The sequence below is a fragment of the Podarcis erhardii genome, assembly GCF_964252035.2.
Source record: "Podarcis erhardii genome assembly, chromosome: 2".
NCBI lineage: Eukaryota > Metazoa > Chordata > Lepidosauria > Squamata > Lacertidae > Podarcis > Podarcis erhardii.
The window spans coordinates 21,884,030-21,893,013 of record NC_138498.1 but is presented as its reverse complement, the minus strand read 5'-3'; the positions used below and the strand labels follow the sequence as shown (position 1 = coordinate 21,893,013).

The 8,984-nt window shown below is 48.2% G+C and overlaps 1 long non-coding RNA gene and 1 pseudogene across 2 annotated transcripts; one reads left to right on the top strand and one right to left on the bottom strand.

Moving 5' to 3' along the window:
• LOC309335102 lies at positions 1–3,877 on the top strand. The gene is made up of 3 exons (XR_014153343.1): positions 1–54; positions 952–1,031; positions 2,192–3,877. It is a non-coding gene; the product is annotated as an uncharacterized lncRNA (long non-coding RNA).
• A 3,195-nt stretch (positions 3,878–7,072) lies between these two features.
• Positions 7,073–8,970, bottom strand: LOC309335085 (large ribosomal subunit protein uL29 pseudogene; annotated as a pseudogene). The gene is made up of 2 exons (XR_014161644.1): positions 8,825–8,970; positions 7,073–7,562 (listed from the first exon to the last, which is right to left on the bottom strand). The product of XR_014161644.1 is annotated as a large ribosomal subunit protein uL29 pseudogene (transcript).
• Positions 8,971–8,984: the final 14 nt, after the last annotated feature.

Genomic DNA, 8,984 nt, shown 5'->3' with positions numbered 1-8,984 from the left:
GCAGGATTGCAGTGCCGGTTCAGTCCATGGCCTCCTTCGGCTTCAAAACGACAGGTAAGCTTATAGCTCCATATTTGGAATACATAAAAAATGCATCATGTGTGCTTACACACACTGCTGCACACAAACATGGACTTTTGGAAGAGACCATGTTTATTGCTCTGACTTACACCCCTTTCCCGCTGTTGAGCCCCACCTCACCCAAAGATGAATTTATGGTTGACATTTCTGGGAGCACACCAACTGATTGCAAGAATCTACCCTGGATCTGTCAGGAGCTCTGCCTACACTCAAGTAGGACCCTGGTAGAGACACATGCCCAGCTGGCATGTTCTCTCCTCCTGGTCAATTGTTCGGGAGCTTCAAAAGCTTTCTTCAGCCTGAACATCACAGCGACTGATCCCAACTGACATTGGCACAGTTAGGGATCTGCAGAGTTTGTGCATCATGCGTAACAGACCTCAGCAACTCAGCATTTTGGCTGATCTACTTTATTTACATATAAACACACACAGAGCTCTGCAACATGGCTCCCAATCTCTCTAGCATCAGACAGCAAAGAGAAAAGGAACAAAGGACAATAGTTCCACTTCACGGAACACAGTAACACAAACATCCTGTCTCCGTCACTTCCCACTCTGCGGAGTCAAAACATATACCGTCATGTGAAAGACAAAAATCCCATGACTGCAATCACAGAGCAGGAATTCTAACATCATCTTCCTCACCCACCACAGACAACACCTGAGCTTAGCTTTTATTGCTGTTTTTCCTTGGGAACTGGCAGGAAGAAATCACACCTCTCTCCCCGCTCCTTCCAATCCCTTCTGATTTCACCCAGCTTGGACTGGAGTATTTTTTTTTTGGAGGGGGTGCTTGTGATGCAGGGGGAGGTGCGTATTGTATTGAAGCTGCCATGCCCTCTCTTCTGTATGCCCCCCTCCCTTGTAGTTTCAGAGCCAGAGCCAACGGTGGAGAGCCACTCTAGGAAGACAGTGCTGATCAAAACCATCGAGACCCGGGATGGAGAGGCAAGTTGTTTACCTTTCTTTCTCCCAAATTGAGGAGGAGGATAGAAGCGCCCAGACCTCAGTGTAGTCTTAGCAGGAGAAATTCTCTATAGAGAGGAAACAAAACAAATTCCTTCCAGTAGCACCTTAAAGACCAACTAAGTCAGTTCTTGGTATGAGCTTTCGTGTGCATGCACACTTCTTCAGATACGAAGAATCTGAAGGAATTTGTTTTGTTTTGACTATGGCAGACCAACACGGCTACCTATCTGTAACTGGATCTATAGAGAGGACTTCATCTAGGCCTAGAGCAAAGGGGAAGGGAAGGTTTGCCTGATGTGAGTGTCTGGAGGCAGTTGGAGGATGGATGGCGGCTAACAGATTGATGTTCTGAAATGACTGTGGTGGGGGCACAACACGACACAAAATGACTGTGCAGGGCGCGGCACAATAGCTTCAGTGTAGGTCAGATGAGGCAGTGCAAAAATGAACTCTGCAGGAAATGCAAACAGTTTCTCATGCACAGGAGCCAACTCCTAGGGGCCTTGACCTCCACAGTAAAATATTTGAGGGGGCCAGGCCTCCACGAAGTTGATGGGCATTCTAATTCAAATGGCATGTGCACGCCGCATCATGTGATTGATTGTGTGGGGCGGGGCTTACCTGGCCCCCACATAATATTTTATTCAAGTTGGCACCCCTTCTCTCGTGGATTTGGGGTGGCGACACAGAAAGCATGAGCAGCCATAGTGGTACAGTGGCATGTCGACACCTCCTGCTGTGTAAATCATGCAAGTAGTGCAAATTTACATATATTAGCATAAACTTTTTTCTGTTTACATCAGCCACGGGGAGAGGCAGAGTGGTATGCAAGAGACTGAAGTCTCCCTGCTAGCCAAGAAATCCCACCCAGCCTCCCCCCTCCAGCTTTTAACTTACACCTGCTCAAACCATGGCTGACCATCTTGAGGCCTAGAAACTTTTTTTGTTGGTTTAAACAACAACAAAATGAACCCTATCCCAAATGTAGCACTCAGGTGTGTTCCTTGAAAGGCACCCTGTCTATGATCCTGTGAGCGTTGCCTATTCCACGCTCAGCAATATACCTATCGGACGGTCTTGCCTTTCCCTCTCGGCTCTGACCTGTTTTCTACCGTTTTTTTGCATTTTGTCTCCTGCAGGTGGTGACTGAATCGAGGAAAGAGCAGAGAGCTGAGATAGAGAAGTGATTTGGGGAGCCCCAGGCACCTCCTCCCTCCTTCCCCCCACCCCCAATGCCGTGGAGACGGGCACTCAGCTATCTAATGTGCAGAAGTCCCAGCAGCAGACCCGCCCCCCACAAAGCCGCACTGGCCTTATTTATGATGATGGTGAATGATACCTCTGACCTCCGACCGCCTTCCCCCACTGTACCAGGCTTCCCCAGCCAGCCCTGCTCCTTCAATGTGCACTTCTAGCCTTCCTGGGGGGCAGCCTGGTTGCGACCCCAGCAATAACCACACACGGGCTGGAGAGTGGGGAGTTTCTCCATCCCCGCTTTCCTCTTCCAGCTGCCTCCTACCTCTCTTAACCACGCAGTCTCTCGCCTTGCCCGTTCCAACCAGTGTTGTCGTGAAAGAAGAGGAGTGTTGCCTTTCTACAGGGCGTCGGGCGTTAATCCATGAAAGCCCAGGCTAGGCTGGCACAGATCTGCCAGTTGTTTGTAGAGCCTAACCCTGGTGGCGATTGCGAGATCAAGTCCGTAGAGCAGGCATCCCCAAACTCGGCCCTCCAGATGTTTTGGGACTACAATTCCCATCATCCCTGACCCCTGGTCCTGTTAGCTAGGGATGATGGGAGTTGTAGTCCCAAAACAGCTGGAGGGCCGGGTTTGGGGGTGCCTGCCATAAAGCATTCATGGCTTTGCAGCTGGTAAGCTTTTCACATCTGGCAAGTCGAGTCAGCCTAGAAACACCAAAGAGGACCAAAAGTTTGGTCGCAGTCCGTTGTTTACTGCCCACCCGTTGGCCTTGATACTGATTCTGCGTACCGGCCACTGAGACCAAAACCGCCGCTTTCGGGGATTCTCATGAATGAGAATCTTCTTAATCAAGAATGTAAGTGTGAGCTGGTGTAGCATATTGGCTAAGAAAGTGAGCTATGTTAATGGAGCAGTCCACAGTTCAAATCCCACCTCTGCCATGAACTCGCTAGGTAGCCTTAGGCAAAGTTGTTCTCTCTAAGCCTCAGTGTTTTCCCTCCCCATCTGCAGTATGGGCAGATAATGCTACTGACTAAGCACATCACGTGAATTATCTCATTGCAATTCTTACAGCAGCCCTCTAAGGCAAGAATTACAAAGAGATAATTCACGTGATATGCTTAGAGCATCTGAAAGCACTATACAAATTCTATTTATCATTATTTTGTCCCCCAAATCTTCAGATGTGTACCCAAGCTAGAAAACAGAATTACATTTTTTTTAAAGAAATCAGATTTTGCAGGAGGCTCTTTAAAAAAGCTTTCCCCCCACCCTGGCTTTTATGGGGTTTTGTTTATCATTAACGCTTAAGGGTCCTAGTGACAATGTTAACATGCAATCCTCTAACTGTTTACTCAGAAGTAAATCCCACAGCCTTAAAGCGATATTTCCTTGCCTCTTATTTAGAGGCAATCCATAGGGTTAAATCAAATTAATTTTCTCCAATCAGACAAAATGTGGTCCTTGAGAAAGACAACTTTTCAAAGGCTGAACTTCTTACAGGCTGATTTGTGTCCTCCTGCCACCCCCAGGCATTGGACTTTTTCAGCCCCATCCAGCAGGGCAAAGGATTGTGGGAGTTGTAGTCCAACAGCATTAGGCAGGCCATAGCAACAGTAGCAATCCCCTAGGGCAGTGTTTCCCAACCTTGTGCCTCCAGCTGTTCTTGAACTACAACTCCCATCATCCCTGACTAGCAAGACCAGTGGCAAGGGATGATGGGAACTTTAGTCCAAAAACAGCTGGAGGCACAAGGTTGGGAAACACTGCCCTAGGGTGGCCTCTCACAGAGTCTTGCTCTCCTCTGCTTCCTTTCTTATCTTCTTGTGCAACCCCCGTCTTACCCCTGCCTGCACTTTCTGCAACTTCCACAAGGGATGGTTCTGGTCTTATCAGGCAAGAACACAGCTGGACTTCCCCATCATCTGTATGCATACAGGTTAGTCTTATAGGCGTGAAGAAGGCAGCTGAAGAAAGAGTCCTTGGAATACAGGGAAACACCTAGGCATGGCTTTTTAGTACAATCTGAGCTAACACGGTTAAAATAACTAGTTGTACCTTGGAAGTTGAACAGAATCCGTTCCAGAAGTCCATTCGATGTTTGGAAACCAAGGAATGGCTTCCGATTGGCTGCAGGAAACTCCTGCAGCCAATTGGAAGCCGCATTGGACATTCGGGTTCCAAAGAACGTTCACAAACAGGAACACTCACTTCCGGGTTTGTGGCGTTCGGGAGCCAAAACGTTCGAGTTGCAAGGCATTCGTCAACCAAGGTATGCCTGTAATATCTAATAAATGAGGGGAAAATAAATGAGGGGCTGTATTATAAGAATTTCTTTGGTATTCTTCACTTATATGCTGCTGCTGTCACGTCACGGAGTTCTGCAGCTTGATAACCATTTCAGCCTTGCTTGCATCTCTACCTTATCATCCCCTTTTGATAATAGGCTTTGAAAACAGGAATCCCCTTTTTGGGTTTTGGTGCTGATTTCCCCCCCTTTTTGATAGCCATGTTGCCTGTTTCCCATATTCCTACTCAGACCTGGTAAGAATTCATGGTGCTAATTCCACCATGCTAATAGCACTCTTCATGAACAGCCCAAACTAGCTCCTCTCTGCCTCTCTCTTTCCCCTCCACTATTTTATGCCGGTTCCCCAGTAACCCCACTATTTTGTGCTCTTTCCCAGCATGCGCACATACAACCGGCTTTCCAGAACATCCTTCCCTTACAACTTGGCTTGCCTCACTGATGTCTAGCTTGAGGAATAATGATGTAGTATCAACCCCACGGGACAATTCCTTGTCTCCCACACTCCTACGAAGAAACAGGGTACATGGAGACTCTATGAATGGTTGCAGTAGACCTCTGTTTCTGGTGCTTCTCGATCTCCCCTGACTAGTGACAGTTATCTGATGACAAGTGGCCACTGTGTGAAATGGGCCATGTATTGCTTCCAACCAGCCAATAAACAACATACTGAGAAGTCCTCTGTGTTCTGTGCTTTCTCTCTCTCTCATGCTTGGTGGTCTTCCTGCGACTCCTACTGAACTCAAATGTACTCGTTTGCTCAAGCTACTCTAACACATGCAGAAAAGGCACGTATTGCTCTGTATATGAGCCTTGAGGGTGAGCCTGACAAGGAAACTGAACTTGTGAGGCTTTCCCCCACCATTTGTCCGTTTGCATGTTGGAAAAAGTTTCACCTGCCTAATTTTTGTGCTTCTGTAAAAGGCATAAGAGGGACACAGGTGGCGCTGTGGGTTAAACCACAGAGCCTAGGACTTGCCAGTCAGAAGGTCAGCAGTTCGACTCCCCACGACGGGGTGAGCTCCCATTGCTCGGTCCCAGCTCGAGCCAACCTAGCAGTTTGAAAGCACATAAAAATGCAAGTAGATAAATAGGTACTGCTCTGGCGGGAAGGTAAACGGCGTTTCTGTGCGCTGCTCTGGTTCGCCAGAAGCAGCTTAGTCATGCTGGCCACATGACCCGGAAGCTGTACGCCGGCTCCCTCGGCCAATAAAGCAAGATGAGCACCGCAACCCGAGTCTGCCACAACTGGACCTAACGGTCAGGGGTCCCTTTACCTTTTAAAAGGCATAAGCGAAAGGGGCATAATAAAAAAGGGGGCACACAGTTCATGCATCGTATCAAAACAAACTAGTTCAATGTGGATGCACAGCATACTAGTAAACACTACTGAAAAGTGACTACCATATTTTTCCTTGTATAAGATACCCCCTATTTTTTGAGCCCAAAATTAAGAAATAAATATTTTAGACATTAAACAGTGAGGCAAGCTGTGTAATGGCAGCTGCTCCTCTCTGCCTGCCCTGGGTGCCATCACTGAGCTCCTTGCACGGGAGGGGCGTGGCGCACTGTGAGGCCTCCAGAATCAGCTTGCCCCCTCCCACTCAGCCGCCCTACAGCTGGGGAGGAGCCAACGCAGAGCCTGCGTGCGCCCAAGGGGCAGAGGGCAGTTCGCTCCCCTGGATATTTGAGTGTGGAGCATAAAAAAATCGATTTGACTTCTGCAGTTTCCGGCCGCCAGGGACACGCCCTCATTCACGCTCAGCTGCCCGGCTCCGCGCTGGCTCCGTCAACAACTCCAGTTGGCCGAGGGGATTGAAGTGGCTGAGTGGGAAGGGGGGAGGCAGACTCCGGAGGCCCCACAGTGCGTCCTGCCCCTCCCCTGCAGGGAGCGGCAACTGCCAGACAATGTATGGCGGCATGTACGGCACATACCTGAAGGAGCGTTTCCACCTCCATCGTTCTGCCCGGACACTGAGGTCCAGCTCCGAGGGCCTTCTGGCAGTTCCCTCCCTGCAAGAAGCCAAGTTACAGGGAACCAGGCAGAGGGCCTTCTCGGTAGTGGCACCCGCCCTGTGGAACGCCCTCCCACCAGATGTCAAAGAGAAAAACAACTATCAAACTTTTAGAAGACATCTGAAGGCAGTTCTGTTTAGGGAAGCTTTTAATGTTTAATAGGTTATTGTATTTCAGTGTCCTGTTGGAAGCTGCCCAGAGTGGCTGGGGAAACCCAGCCAGATGGGCAGGGTATAAATAAATAAATAAAAATTAATAATAATTTATTTATATATTTAATTGCAACATTCAGAGTATAAGACTACCCCCAATTTTAAACTTTAAGAATTTGGGGGGAAACCTCGTCTTATACACAGAAAAAATACGGTAACTCTCCATTCCCTGTCGTTACCTGGAAAGTCAAAGCAGTTTTCAAAAAAGAGAAAACAAAGTTATCACTATGAAATTTGTAACCACGATTCAAAACGTAACAAAGGCGGAATCAACACACATATAAAAAACGCTGTGAAAATGCTTCTTTATTTTTTTTTTAAACAGCCAAAACACCTTTAATAGGAAAATGCTGGTCAGAGGATCAGAATGCTGCAGTTTGGGCTCATGCCTTCACAGCGTATTTCCGAGGTGGGTACAGGCGTTCTTTTCGCTGCTGCTTTTTGGTCTTCATACCCTCTTCATGCTTGTTTAGCCTGCGCCGCATGGCACGTGTCTTCTTAGGCCGCAAGTCGAGAGGCTTGTATTTCTTGCCTTTGTAGAACTTCCTGAGGTTTTCCTTCTGGGTCTGGTTAATGACGGTCAGCACTCTGGCAATGGATTTGCGAACCACCCAGATCTTTGAGAGTTTGGAGGCTGCTCCACCGGTCACCTTGGCCACCCGCAGCTGAGAGAGTTCCACCTTGAGGTCATCCAGCTGCTTCAACAGCTCTTCCTTCTTCTTCCCTCGTAAATCACGGGCTTTGATTTTGGCCATGGCGTCCACAACGGTCTCAGGCTACCAACGTGAAAAGAAAAAAAAGGACAAAATGCTTTTTAAACAAAAGTTTTGAAAAAGACATTGAATTTTGCATGGCTCACTGTCGCTATCTAGTGTCTCATTTGTATATTTCACTTTACAACTCGTTTAAAATGTTTTATTTGCAGCTGTGTAGCTGAGTCTTCTAGAGTGTTGTCATGTTTTTTCAAACTAGGAACTGTACAGTACAGTGCAATGTCCCGCTTTTCCTGAGGATTTCCCTACTTTCATCTGAGAAATGTTGGAGAGTAATGTAGGACGTGCCTACTGGAGAAATGTTAGGAGGATATGGAATCATGACGTAGCTGTCCCCCTGCCCAACAGCAAAAATGAATACAAAACACCGTAATACAAATCTGTGGTTCTGCCCCCCCCAAATCCTAGTTATACCCATGTATGGAGTTATGCAACCTCCAAGTCAAGGAGATAAGCAACTATACAACCGAAGGCAACTCTGTATAGGGAAATTTTTTAATGCTTAATGTTTTATTATTTTTTATATATTTTGGAAGGCAGAGAAACCTGTCAGAAATAGGATGTGAAAAGCTGGCAATTCTGTCCAACCCCCCCCCCTTTCACTAGTAAGCTCAGGATGGCATTCAGATGGGATTCCCCACCCACCGCATGTTATCCTCACATCTGTGAAAGACAGGACATGACCAAGGTCACCCAGGGAGTATGATAATAATTAAAAAATAATAATTTATTATTTCTACCCCGCCCATCTGGCTGGGTTCCCCCAGCCACTCTGGGCAGCTCCCAACAGAATATTAAAAACACGATAAAACATCAAACATTAAAAACTTCCCTAAACAGGGCTGCCTTCAGATGTCTTCTAAACGTCAGATAGCTGTTTATTTCCTTAACATCTGGTGGGAGGGCGTTCCACAGGGCAGCGGGTGCCACTACCCAGAAGGCCCTCTGCCTGGTTCCCTATAAACTCACTTCTCGCAGTGAGGGAACCGCCAAAAGGGCCTCGGCGCTCCTTCAGGGATACTGGACCGAGGCCATTTAGGGCTTTCAAGGTCAGCACCAACAGTTTGAATTGTGCTCGGAACCATACTGGGAGCCAGTGTAGGCCTTTCAAGACCAGTCTTACGTGGTCCCGGCGGCCGCTCCCATCCGGCACTCTTCATGGACAACCCAAACTAGCTCCCTCCCTCCCTCCCTCTCTTTCTCCTGCCACTACTAGCGAACTTATACATGCTCAGAAACACTCCCGCCCGTGAAAACCGCAGTACCTGACTCGAGAATTGAGGCGCGCGTGGTGCACGAGTCCGAACGAGAGGCCTTCCGGAACTCGGTCCCGACGCAACTTCCGCTTCCTCCTTCTCCTGAAGCTCGGCGAGCCGGCGCTTCCGGCCCCACCCGCGGCGCTTTCCCTGCGGCCCCGCCCCTTCC